This window comes from Panthera leo, chromosome F2 (assembly GCF_018350215.1).
Source record: "Panthera leo isolate Ple1 chromosome F2, P.leo_Ple1_pat1.1, whole genome shotgun sequence".
Classification (NCBI taxonomy): domain Eukaryota; kingdom Metazoa; phylum Chordata; class Mammalia; order Carnivora; family Felidae; genus Panthera; species Panthera leo.
The window spans coordinates 33,110,631-33,125,413 of record NC_056695.1 but is presented as its reverse complement, the minus strand read 5'-3'; the positions used below and the strand labels follow the sequence as shown (position 1 = coordinate 33,125,413).

The following is a 14,783-nucleotide window of genomic DNA, read 5'->3' as shown; positions in this document are numbered from 1 at the left end:
CTTCTTTACATGGCCCCCACCCCAAAACTCCCTTTAGCTCTCATTCTTTCCTTTTGTTGCCTCTACTGATTTCTTTTCCTTTCCCCATCCTCTAAAAGTTGCTGTTCATCAGTGTGTTGGGTTTAATCTTTTCTGTATATGTTCTACTCATTGGCATTTTATGTATTTTCATAAGTTTAACAATTGTGTCAAAGATGGTTCCAAACCTTGCATTTTTATATCCAGACCCTTCTTGAGACTGGATAATTTATTCTTAGCTCTACCTTGGATATCTTTTAACAGAAATCCTTCTAAGCTCTAAACTTAGAATGTCTAAGTACAAGATGAGGATATGTTTTTTTTCTCCACACAAAAAAGCTCCTCTTCCCAAGTCCTCTTTCTTTTAATAGTACGTCTGTTTTGAGGCACCTGGGTGGCTCAGCCCATTAAGCATCTAACTTCTGATTTCGGCTCAGGTCGTGATCTCACAGTTTGTGAGTTTGAGCCTTGCATCAGGCTCTGAGCTGCCTGCAGTGCCTGCTTGGGATTCTGTGTCTCCCTCTCTCGGCCCCTTTCCTGCTCGCTCTCTGTCCCTCTCTCAAAATAAATAAAAATAAACTTTAAAAATATATTAAAAAATAGTATGTCTGTTTTTATAGTCATTTGTACTCAGACACTTGAGATTACATTCCTCCATCCTAGGGCGTTCCTTTCTCCTAACACAAATTTAATCAATTGTCAAGCCATGTGGAGTCTAACTCAGAAATGGCTCTTGCTTTTTTTTTTTTTTTTTTAATCCAGGCCTCCTGCCCTAGGTTAGGCCCTCATGACATCATATTAACTTCATGTCCTCATCCGTATTCCCTATTCCCATTTCTCATGTGTCACCACCAATTCATTCTGCACTCTGCTTCCTTAGACTGACTTTCCAGCTTCTCTAAAATATGACTTACAACTACTTTTTTAAACCCTTACTCTCTCCTAGTCATCCCTTGAACATGTATGTGCTCCTTTCCAAGTGGTCTTCTAGTTATTATTTAAATATCTTCTGTGATAAATCAGTGTATTGCCTTGTGCCCATGCTTCTTTCTATTTAGAGTGACACTGTCCCATTGTAGGCTTTTAAAATTCATGTTTAAAATTCATGATTAAAATTCATAACACTTCCTCTAATATCTTCTGAATCCTTCATCATTTGTGGCCTTTTGATCATTTTCCTCTATTACTTTCTTTTGTTATCTTCTTTTGGTATGAACCATATGATATCCTCATAAAATTAAAATTCTGAGATGACAGAGACTGTCAGACATTTTCATATGCTCTTTATAGTGACTTGTGCCCAGTTGATGCTCAAGCAATGTTGGTTGAAATGTAATGGTTTTAATTTTATATGTTTCAGACCGAAAATATTATTTCAGAAGATCATGAAATTGCACTTGTTTCTACTTGCTGATTGGAAAAGCGACAGCATAGCTGAAGCAAATAGTCACCAGGTGGCAGTGCTACAGAGCTCTTCCTAACTTACTGCATTCTCTGATAGAATTCTCTGGATAGAAATAATTTACTAGGACATTTTCTGCCCCGATCTATACAAAATCACAGAATCATAGCTATTGGCTTTGGAAGACCCTTATGTCCTGCATTCTAGGTGTTAAGATGAGGAAACTAAGGTCCAGAGGGTGTGTTTGTGTGTGTGTGTGTGTGTGTGTGTGTGTGTGTGTGTGTGTGGAGAGAGAGAGAGAGAGAGAGAGCAAGCTAGAGAGGATTTTCAGTTATTTAGATTTTTTTTAATTTATTTTATTTTATTTTATTTTATTTTATTTTATTTATTTTTTTTATATGGAACGCTTCACGAATTTGCATGTCATCCTTGCGCAGGGGCCATGCTAATCTTCTCTGTATCGTTCCAATTTTTAGTATATGTGCTGCCGAAGCGAGCACTAGATTTTTTTTTTATAGATAAGGAAAATGAAGTCATGACCAAGGAGATGTATTAGTTGGAACACTTTTGATTGTGTCATAAATTCAACACAAATTGTTTTTTAAAGTTAAAAAGAAAGGGGGGCAGTTTTTGGCCCAAGTATCTGAAGAGTCCAGGGATAAGTCTAGCTTCAGGCAAGGCTGGATCTGGGGTTCCAGTCTCTAGCTTTTTATTCTGCTTTCTGCTGTGGTGGTTTTATTTCAGGTTTTTCATTTCCCAGCCACTCTTGTCTTTTGTTATCCTTACTGGTAGGTATATCTGCAAAGAACACAATTTTCTTTCCTAACAGTTTCAACAAGAACCCCGGAATTGAGTCTCTTTAGGCAGACGTGGGTCATGTTCCAGCTGGAGCAAAGGCACCATTCATCTCTCTGAGAAATGGAGGTTGGTTTGGGGCAAGGTCAACATGTATGGTTTTCCATGAATAGTTTTTCATTTCAGGATGGTGCCCAGCTGAGGTGGTGACTGGGCACTGAAGTCTAGCTGGGCTCTGCTTGCTGAGACATGTGGGGCATTGGGGCTGCATCTGCTTAGATGGGAAATTTTTTCTAATGTGCCTCAGGTCACTGTATTCAAAAGAATGAATGAAAGCTGAGTAGGTTTAAACAAAAATGTCCACTTCTGGTGGCAATGAAAAAAATTATGGTTAGATGTGTTTTCCTTTTTCTTTATTTCTATTTCTAAATGGGAAGCATGATTGCGTTATACAAAATGTGTGGCGATTTAGAGTCAGAATGCCAACTTGGGATCTTGGCTCTGCCAAATGTTAGCTGTGCAAATTGAGAGGAGTTTTAATATTTCTCAGCTTCAGTTTACTTATAGATAATACTACATTTCAAGAAGGATGAAGGATTAAATGAAACATAAAAGCCCATCACAGAGCCTGGACACAGTAACAGTGCAATTAATGTTAATTAATTGTGGCAGTTTTTAAACATGAGCTCCAAATTCCTTGACAATCTTCTCAGAAAAGGATGGAGTCTATGTCCCCTTTTTTTGAGTTGGGGAATGCTTGTGACTGCATTAAGTAGTAGAATATGGAAAAGTGACACCATGTGACCTCTGAGCCTATCACAAAATACCACATAACTTCCTCCTGGAATGCAGCTTGAAATGCTTCTCAGAAGTTCCCTCTTGGGACACTCCCTCTTTGAATGAAGCCATCATGTGGTGAGAAGCTCGAGCCACACAGAGAGACAGATTTCCCTGCAAGCTTTCAGTGGGAGGAATATCAAAGAATTTTAGGATCGTGTTTTTAAAAATGCCATATGTTGTGTTAAGTACTATGGTGAGTGTGATTTTCTTACAAATACTTATTTCCTTGATTATTATAAAGATTGTCTGTAACTATAATGGTTAAATTTATGTGTCAATTTGGATAGGCTTTGGTGCACAGTTGTTTAGTTAAACACCAGTCTAGATGTTGCTGTGAAGGTAGTTTTCAAAAATGTCAAAGACCAAGCAAAGACTTGTGAGCTGAATTTGAACTCAGGACTACAACATCAACTCTTACCTGAACTTCCTGCTGCTCTGGTCTATGGATTTCAGGCTTGCTAGCTCCCACAAATGCATGATCCAATTCCCTAAAATAAATACCCCCCACGCCCCATATATATCATTATATATATTATATCTATAATATAATATATTTATATATTATATCTTTTTTGAGAACCTTGACTAATATAACTAAATATAGTAATAACAAGACACAGAAATCTTTTTAACATAGAATAATTTCATTTCCATCATTAGATGATTCAGGTACTTGATATCTGAATCCACACTTTAGAATTTAGAGAGTACTTATGCAGTTGTTAAATTATTCTACATATGGTTAAGGTTTGCAGCCCTAATAAGAATTTTAGCCTCATCTCTCATAATGCTAATCTTATATCTCTTATAATTCCCATCGTATAGAGCTCAACTCAGTAAGCCTCTGGGGATTGGCAGTGTGTGAACAAGTTTGCCATAGGGAGAGTAAAACTATTATTGTGAGGGCTGTGTGTCTACTTAAGCACATTCTGCACTGCCATTTTTTGTTTCACTGTCTCATAGACTCATTATGTAAATGTCATTATTGGGCAATTAGTATTTGCAGGTAGGTGTGGGAGAATAGTTTCCGCTATTGACATAGAGATTTGTGATCTGATGATTGGAGATGTTAGGCGACTCATTTACAAGTGTTCTCTTGGGGGAGTACATCAAAGATGCAGCTTCATGATTTAATGAATTAACTCAAATTACCCATCTTTTCCCCACGTCTTACCAACTTTTATGACTCCTATGTCTACCCATCTTTATGTGTCTCATCTGAGCCTTGCTGATGGAATCAACATAACTTTTTCCAAACTTCCGTGTAATCCTACTAAAAATGATTCTTCATTTTGTTAAATTATACTGAAATTTTAAGAGGAGAAACATGTAGTATAATGCAAAAATTAACCAAGAATCAAAAGACCTAGATTCTGATATTAGGTACCGGCTCTTTAAATTGAAAGGAGTTCCTGGACATACCCCCTAGCAGCCTCAGTTTTTATCCAAAATGACAAGTTTACAAATTTGGATTCTACTACTTGGTAACTAGTAAATTTTTACTTGGAACTGTTTCTGAAGAAATCCTTTCTCCAAGCTGTTACAGCGAGTCTTTGCTAAGATGTTGCTAAAGGGAAACAGCTGAGATGTGTCTAATTTATAGTTTATTAATTATAACCAACTGCAGGGAAAGGAAAGCAGCTATTAGATGGGGTGGGATGAAAGAATGAATTTTTAGAAAGTATAAGACAATAAAATATATTCTTCAGATTGAGGGGTGACTGAGCAGTTGATCTGAGTTGGGAGAGAGACTAATAAAAACATAAACTGTTGCTAGAAACGAGATGAAAAATGTCTTTTAAGGCTTTTAGGCAACTAAACAATCAGTTGGAGCCTCAGTAAGACTGCAAGAAATTCTCCCATCTGATGAAAAAGGCTAAAAGATTTGGTGGCATTATCGCCTAAAGGAAGGCAGTTCTAGAAACAGTGTGGATCCATGTAAATCTGCTTAGGACCTTTGGAATAAAAAGGTTTTGGGACTGCTTCAGATAAAGATGCAGCAACTTCTCTTCCTTCCGTCTCTCCTATAGTGAGCCTTTGCCTGTTTTTCTCTAGTGTCATTTCTGAACCAGTGGACCTGAGCCCTTTCTGAGTACCTGGCTGACTCTGAACCTTGCCTTTTGGTTTCAGCTCTCATTGGCAGCACCATCTGCCCAGTGGGCGTCTGCATCATTCTAACTGATCTGGAGCCCTACCCAGGCAGTCCAGTCTCCTGACAGGGAAAGTCCATGCTATTAAAAATTCAGTTATCTCCAGCTGTAGCTGTTGGAAGCAGAAAATTCCCTTAACTGGGAAGACACTTGCAGCAGTCCACAATAAAAAAAAATGCCAAAGCTCGTTCTAAGAAAATTCTCATTGAGAATATGAGCTTTCTTTGTAGACGTGATGATGAATGGAGCCCATGAAGTGCCTGGCTTTTTATATATGTATTAGTGTATTCTCATAGCAACTTTGCAAGTATTTACTGCTATACCCAGTTCACAAAAAGAAACTGAAGTTCAAAGAGCTTATTAGAATGTCAGAGCTACAGATAATGAAAAGCATCAGTATTCAAACCTAACATAGCTATCTAACTCTTTCCCCTACTTTGCTAAGCCTGCATGGCTCTGAATGTGCTACTTAGTTTTCTGTGTCATTTTACAATAACTAAATTAAAAATTGTAGTACTTGGTCTGTAAGGTTGTCATTTCTTTACTGAAATATATTTACTAATGGCTAAAACTTGTAAGCTTAAAGACTTGATAGAATAAAAAAGGTAGAACTAAAAGTTCAAGTACTTGGCCTAAAGAGTAACTTTTTAATAAAAATCACTTCATGCCTCTGAGACATTTATTTGTAAGATATTTTGCAAAGTTTTTAAGATTCAGTGTGTCTAATGAACAAACTGCACCTCTCGTCTCCCATACTGCATCATCAACTGTGAAGGGACCTTATTTATTTTATTCTCTAGTTTTCTGGGAGAATCACTTAATTTCTGATTCTGACAAACAGCATGAAACTGTTCAAATAACTGTCTCTAAAATGATAATTTTTATATTCATGGTACCTTTTGAGTATTACTGACATATTCTCATGTGATGACTTGGATTGGCAACATGGAAAAACTATTTTCCCTCCTGATTTGCTCTTTGTGGAAGACTAGGTTCCAAATGGATATGTTTACTCGAGTGTTGAAAGGTACTATTGAAATAATGTGAGAAAAATCCCATTTTAAGAACTATGCTACCAGATTACTTTAAATTTCTCCCAATGTGTTAATAAAATGCAAAGCTGGAACTGGGCTTTTTTGTGCTAGAGGCAATTTTTCTCTAGAGGTTTCTTTTCCTCTGCTTTGCTTTATGGAGTGTCAGATCATGGAGTCTTCTTTGGAATCCTAGGTAAAGCTCTTTTAAAGCAGGAATTGTTTCTTGTTTATCCTTGAATAAGCCAGGAAAGTAGCCATCTGTTTTGCTTAAAGGTTCTTAATTTTGATAATCTTATTAGCTTGGTCTTAGCTTATTGCCTTGGTCAGGTATTTATCATGCATTTTATTACAATCCTATCAGGTGCTATTGTTATCCTCATTCTATAGAAAAGGAATCTAAGAATCAGAGATGTTGAGGACTTGCCCAATTTTATGCAGCTAGAAAGTGGTGCAGCTAGAATTTGGCCCAGACCTTTCCATGTCCAAGATCCAGGCTTTTTTTTTTTTTTTTTTTTTTTTAATTTAACTTCATGTTAGTTAACATATGGTGTAGTATCTATTTCAGGAGTAGAGTTTAGTGATTTGTCACTTACATATAATAACCAATGCTCATCCCAACAAGTGCCCTCTTTAATGCCCATCCCCCATTTGGTCCATTCTCCCACTTGCCTCCCCTCCAGCATCCCTCAGTTTGTTCTCTATATTTAGGAGTCCCCTATGGTTTGTCTCTCTCTCATTTTTATCTATTTTGTTTTTCCTCCCTTTCCCCTGTGTTCATCTGTTTTGTTTCTTATGAGTAATATATGATATTTGTCTTTCTCTTAGTGATTATTTCACTTAGCATAATACACTCTAATTCTATCCACACTGATACAAATGACAAAATTTCATCCTTTTTGATGGTACTTGGTCTCTAAGGTTGTCATTGCTTTCCTGAATGTATTTACTATAGACTAGAAATTGTAAGCCTAAGACTTGGTAGAATAAAAAAGGTAGAACTGAAAGATCAAGTACTTGGTCTAAGAAATGACTTATATATATGTTACATGGAACGTATTTACTTAATTTCTGATTCTGACAAAAAGCATGAAACTGTTCAAGTAACTGTGTATATATTACTATATATATAGCAATAACTTGATATATATATCTTGATATATTTCATACATGTATCATATATACATCATATATACATATGTGTCATATGTATGTATGTACCTGACATATATAACTTGATATATATACATACATATAACTTTATATATATATATATATATATATATATATATATATATATATATGTGTGTGTGTGTGTGTGTATATATATATATGTATATCATATACACACGGTGTATATCATATACATACCACATCTTCTTTATCCATTCATCAGTCGATGGACATTTGGGCGCTTTCCATAATTTGGCTATTGTTGATAGCCCTGCTATAAGCATTGGGATACATGTGCCCCTTTGAGTCAGCATTTTTGTATCCTTTGGATAAATACCTAGTAGTGCAATTGCTGGGTTGTAGGGTAGTTCTATTTTTAACTTTTTGAGGAACCTCCATACTGTTTCCCAGAGTGGCTATACCACCAGAGTGGAAGAGGGTTCCTCTTTCTCTGCATCCTCACCAACATTTGTTGTTTCTTGTGTTGTTAATTTTAGCCATTCTGAGGTGACATCTCATTGTAGTTTTGATTTGTATTTTCCTGATGATGAGTGATGTTGAGCATCTTTTCATGTGCCTGTTAGCCATCTGGATGTCTTATATGGAAAAATGTCTATTCATGTCTTCTGCCCATTTTTTTAACTGGATTGTTTGTTTTGGATGTGGAATTTGAAAAGTTCTTTATAGATTTTGGATGCTAACCCTTTATCAGATATGTATGTCATTTGCAATATCTTCTCCATTCTAAAGGTTGCCTATAGTTTTGCTGATTGTTTCCTTTGCTGTGCAGAAGCTTTTTATCTTGATGAGGTCCCAGTAGTTCACTTTTGCTTTTGTTTCCCTTCACTCCAGAGACATGCCTAGTAGGAAGTTGCATACAGCCAAGGTCAAAGAGGTTGCTGCCTGTGTTGTCCTCCAGGATTTTCATGATTTCCTGCTTTACATTTTTAGGTCTTTCATCCATTTGAATTTATTTTTGTGTATGGTATAAGAAAGTGGTTTAGTTTCATTCTTCTACATGTTCCTGTCCAGTTTTCCCAACACCATTTGTTGAAGAGACTGTCTTTTTACCTATTGGATATCTGTATGCTGAAAACTATAGAATTGCTTATGAAAGAAATTGAAGAAGACACAAATAAATGGAAAAACATTCCATGCTCATGGATTGGAAGAACAAATATTGTCAAAATGTGTGTACTATCCAAAGCAATCTACACATCCAATGCGGTCCCTATCAAAATAACTCCAGCATTTTTTCACTGAAGCTATAACAAACAATCCTAAAATTTGTGTAGAACCAGAAAAGACCCCTAATAGCCAAAGTAATCTTGAAAAAGAATATCAAATCTGGAGGCATCACAATTTCAGACTTCAAGCTGTATTACAAAACCGTAATCATCAAGACAGTATGGTACTGGTACAAAAACAGACACATAGATCAATGGAACAGAATAGAGAACCAGAAATGGACCTACAAATGTATGGCCAACTAATCTTTGACAAAGCAGGTAAGAATATCCAATGGAAAGAAAAGATCCAGGCTCTTAGCCTCAGTGGTGTACTGTCACCTGTGGCCATGGAGTCCCTTGAATTTCATCAGAGATCTATTGAACCTAAGTCTGTCTTCATGAGACTTGCAAGAATAATTTTTAATTTTTTAAATATTTACTACATTTTGACTTGAAAGTAATGATGCTATTTTCTTAGTTTCTCTATCTTTCTCTCTTTTTTATTTTTTAAATGTTTATTTTTGAGAGAGAAAGAGAGAGAGAGAGAAAGAGAGAGAGAGAGAAAGAGAGAGAGAGAGAGCAAGTGGGTGAGGGGCAGAGAGAGAGGGAGACACAGAATCTGAAGCAAGATCCAGGCTCCAACCTATCAGCATAGATCCCAACACGGGGCCCCAACCCACAGACCGTGAGATCATGACTTGAGCTGAAGTCAGACACTTAACCAACTGAGTAAGCCAGGTGCCCCTCTATCTTTCTCTTTGGACAAAGAATTTTTAGTACCTGGAGTTGATTTTAGGTTTCTACAAATATTTTGTTTGAGCTTTTACACACTGTATTTTTTTATACACTGAATATTTTGTCTTCCATGAATATTTCTTAACTGTTGGTCCATGACTCAATGAACAGGAAAATACAGTCACTGAGTTGAAAAATAATACTAATAGCATAAAACTTAATGAGTCAGTTTAGGTCTTTTCTTTTCTTTTCTTTTTTTTTTTTTTTTTTTGGTTTCAATCAAAAACTTAGAAAATTTTAGCTATTTCTATAAAAATATTCATATTGCAAGAAGAGTTAATGAGTTTTTAAATAAAATATGAAGTCAGAAGTCATTAGCCTTGTGTTATCATCCAAATTTTCCTTTTGATTTATTACATGGGATAGAATAAATTTTCTTCTGCTCCCCTTTACTCCCAATTCTCCTCTTCTTCTTTCTCCTCTTCCTTGTAGCTTTTATTTCAATGTCTGAAAAGTCGCCATGACATAATTTTTTCAGTTTTGTTGAGATATAAAAATATATATATATATATATATATATATATATATATATATAACATTATATTAGTTTAAGCTGTACAACATAATGATTTGATATATGTATATACTGCAAAATGATTACCACAATATGTTTAGTTAACATTCATAACCTCACATACTTAACAATTTTTGTGTGTGTGTGTGATGAGAACCTGTAAGATATATTTGGTTAGTGTAACCTAACCAAATAAGAGTTTGTCTACCCGATGTGCAGGAGGCCAATAAAAACTAACACTGAGCTTTTGCAGTGAAGAAAGATGTTATTTGTTGGTGTGGCATGACCCAGGAGAATGGGGAGCTAATGTTCTACAGTCCTGAACTCCCCAATGGCTTGCAAGTAAGGGTTTTAAAGAGCAAAAGTTTAGGGCAGTGGTCTCCTGAGAGGTTGGATGCTGTTGATTGGAGGCCCGTGATTCATGCTAGCAGGTGCTCTGGTGCCAGTTTTTCTGATCCCCCAAAGATCTTTTCCATCTCAAGAAACTTGAAATTTGAAAAATATCTTTATTCTGTATGTTGAAGATTTCATTAGGTACATCTGGTGATTGATCCTATCTTTAACATAGTGCTGATTGTAAGCTAGTAGGGTTGCATTTCAACAGCTTCCTGGACTGGTCCAGCCATGCTTGGAGGCAATATGACCTTCATTGTTCATGTCTTCATCTGAACTGACAAGATGAATGTCAGTTTCATTAGCAACTTGCAAATATACAGTACAGAATTATTAACTATAGTCACCTTGTTGTATATTGCATCCCCAGGACTTATTTATCTTACAACTATAAGTTTGTACCTTTTGACCACCTTCACCCACTTACCCCCTTCCCCTGCCCCCTTGGGCAACCACCAATCTGTTCTCTGTTTCCATGAGTTGTGTTTTTTTTTAATATTGATAGATAAGTGAGATCATACAGTATTTGTCTTTCTCTGCCTGAGTTATTTCATATAGCATAATGCTTTCAAGCTTTATCCAAGTTGCTGTAAATGGCAGAATTTTCTTGACAGAAGAAACAATAACAGCAGCTACTATTTATTGAATGATCACTATATGCCATATACTATGATAGATACTTTGTATGTATTGTTTTATTTACAATAATAATATAAGATAGACAGTGATGTTATCTATATTTCACAGATGAAGAAACAGAGGCTCAGATAAGAAGGTTGGTTGGCAGAAGTCCACATAGCTAAGTCATTGGGACAGCCTGAACAAGAACCCCCATCTGTCCAGTGCCTAAGATGTTATCCTAAACCATTGTGCTCTTCATCAAGGCTGTAATAGTAACCTAAAAGAACACATCCTAAAATTAACCATCTTCCTTCCTTGGAATTAAATATGCAATTGGTAGTTCATTCCTATGAAATATATTAGGACTAATGGATAAAGAAGATGTGGTTTGTATATATAATAGAATACTACTTGGTGATGAAAAAGAATGAAATCTTGCCATTTGCAGCAACATGGATGGAACTGGAGGGTATTATGCTAAGTGAAATAAATAAGTCAGTCAGAGAAAGACAGGTATCATATGATTTCACTCATATCTGGAATTAAAGGAACTTAACAGAAGACCATAGGGGAAGGGAAGGTAAAGTAAGTTACAGAGAGGGAGGCAAACCATAAGAGACTTTTTTTTTTTAATTTTTTAAAATATTTATTTATTCTTCAGAGAGAGAGAGACAGAGCATGAGTGAGGGAGAGGCAGACAGAGAGAGGGACACAGAATCCAAAGCAGGCTCCAGGCTCCGAACTGTCAGCACAGAGCCCAACGCAGGGCTCGAACCCATGAACTGTGAGATCATGACCTGAGCAGAAGTTGGACACTCAACTGACTTAGCCACCCAGGCACCCCCAAACCATAAGAGACTCTTAAATACAGAGAATAAACTGAGGGTTGATGAGGGTAGGGCACTGGGGGAGGTGGGTGATGGGCAATGAGGAGGGCACCTGTTGGGATGAATACTGGGTTTTGTATGTAAGTGATGAATCACAGGAATCCATTCCTGAAGCCAAGACTACACTGTATGCTAGCTAACTTGACAATAAATTAAATAAATAAATAAATAAATAAATAAATAAATAAATAAAATTACTTACCTAAAACTCAAAAAAAGAAAAACCATAAAGAAATATACTAGGACTGTATACCAAAGGATCGAAACCTTTTAAAATATTAGAAATATATTTTATTGAAGAGCTCATTAATATGAGAAAATAATAACCATTCAACTACTTGAGTTAAAAATTTTTGAGATTTTAACGAATAAAAATTAAGTAAAACCTATATTTAAGGAGTTATAGCACCATTTTTAATGTTTGGAGAATATTAAGGTTTGGAGGGACTGATGTTTCTTCACTGTTGTTGTAAAAGTTCATGGCCAGTTCTGTTTGCAATAGAGAGTTCTGTTTACTAATTTCAGAGTGGATGAAAAGTTCAGAGACTTTTACAACTGGAAGAGACTTTAGAAGTCATTCAGACACATAACTTCAGGAGGTATAGCTCAGTGGTAGAGCATTTGACTACAGACACATAACTTGAAGTTTTCCAGGCAGATGCTTGTCTTATTTTTTCTTAAACACCTTCAGTGATGGAATATGTTCTACCTCCTGGGGCATCACATTTTATTTTACAGCTCTTGTTACTTCTTTCTTTCAATTTAGTCCAAATCTATATCTGTAATTTTCACCCCATTGCTCCCTTTTCTATCCTTTTCTAAGTTACAGCCCAGATCTTATTTTCTAGTGCCTATCCCCCTCTCCCCTCTTTCTGTTCTTTCCATTTGCTCCTTATGTAATTCTGGGTCCTTTTGTCATTATAATGGATTTTCACGGTATATCCTTCATTTAAAAAAAAGTTTATTCTTTTTTTTTTTTTTTTTCAACGTTTTTTATTTATTTTTGGGACAGAGAGAGACAGAGCATGAACGGGGGAGGGGCAGAGAGAGAGGGAGACACAGAATCGGAAACAGGCTCCAGGCTCCGAGCCATCAGCCCAGAGCCTGACGCGGGGCTCGAACTCACGAGCCGCGAGATCGTGACCTGGCTGAAGTCGGACGCTTAACCGACTGCGCCACCCAGGCGCCCCAAAAAAAAGTTTATTCTTAATTGTATGGTTCCAAACCAAAGACAATGCTCAAAGAACTACGGTTAGTAAACCGTAGAATGAAACAGTGCTGTTATCTTTCTTCATCTATATACCATATTTTATGTAAATAATATATACAAAGACTGAATGTGATAATTTCATGCAAACATTGGAAGGACTACTTAAAAACTCGGGGCATTAAACATATATATTTGGGATTTGGGACTGGAAAAAGAGAAGATTAGTGGAATCAGAAAGTAAATTGTTGAAAAGTTTGAGAAAGAGGCTGCTGAGATGGGAAAGGTCTCCCTCGTATACCTACCCGAGTCTTGGGAAAATGTCTGTGAATGTGGCATCACTATTAACATCTCCCTGTGGAAAATGGAAGACATACAAACACTATGTGAGCCACACTGATACCTTGGGACATAGAGAATTAATTTTAATAAATCTGATTGTAGATGCCTCATTTTTTTGCATTTATAGCTGGCACTTGAAGGAGTATTTTTCTAGTTTACATGCTTTTTAAAACAGTGATTGTTGGTGTTAGCAAATGTATTCCACCAAACCATTATAGATCCTGACAAGATATGAGGAAATTGTCATGAGAATCAACAATTTACGAAAGCTGACTAAAATGCACACAAGTAACATTTATGCCAATTTTTTTTTTTAATTGTGACAAAATTCTGGAGCCAAGTTCTAATATGCTTTTGCTCATGGGATAAGTTTTGGATTACATCCTGTCACCAATTTAGCCAACTTACAAAATCTACTATCTATTCTTCCACAATATCTTTAAATTTGGAATAAGCCATTACCATGGGCTTCATGGAGATTAGTGTTCTAAGATCAAGCATAGTGCTTTCCTGCTCCAGTCAATTGGTCAACTGAAGTAAGTCTGCTATATAACACCATAACAGCTTAAGCATAGTTAGTTCACCAGGGGACAATATGGGCTTCACCACTGAGGATGTGTCTGCAGAGTGCCTAGTGCAACAAGATTGCCCACGAATGGCAACAACTTGTTTCACCGCGTATTTTCATCCTGAACCAGCCAGGTCAAAGCAGACCTGACTGTTTTTGAGTTTGGTTTTGTTTTTCTCACATTGTTTACAAGTTTACTTGGCTTAAGGGGAAGATGTCCATCTTGATAAGAAGCTGAAAGGAGGGCTCAAATCCTTGAAAGCAGGTATTGTCTATGATATTGAGGCATTTTCATGTAAATTCATTTGTGTGGTGTTGTGTTTAGGCATGTCTGGAAGGCTGAAAGAGATGGTAAGATACAGTCTTGCAGATCTCTAGCTAGTACAATCTAAATCAGAGGAGTGGCCTCAGAAATGTTTATCTCAAATAACCATTCAAGTTTCATAGTATAAAATACATGAATGATGACAATACATTGTAAACATTGGAAGGAAAAATGTTTGTGGATCATTTGTTTTGTTGTTATTATTAGGTTTTGAAATGTATATATATATACATACATATATATATGTATATATATATACATACATATATATACATACATATATATATATATGTATATATATATACACATATACACGTGTGTGTGTGTGTGTGTGTGTATACACACACACACACGTGTATATGTATGTATATATTTTATTTTTTTAATGTTTATTTTTGAGAGAGAGAAACAGGAAGACAGAGCATGAGTGGATGAGGGGCAGAGAGGGAGGGAGACACAGAATCTGAAGCAGGCTCCAGGCTCTGAGCCATCA

General features: G+C 36.2%; 1 non-coding gene across 1 annotated transcript; it reads right to left on the bottom strand.

The window, feature by feature from the left end:
• Window positions 1–1,812: 1,812 nt before the first annotated feature.
• Window positions 1,813–1,920, bottom strand: LOC122211338. Its single transcript, XR_006198638.1, has one exon. It is a non-coding gene; the product is annotated as a U6 spliceosomal RNA (small nuclear RNA).
• Between the last annotated feature and the right edge of the window lie 12,863 nt (window positions 1,921–14,783).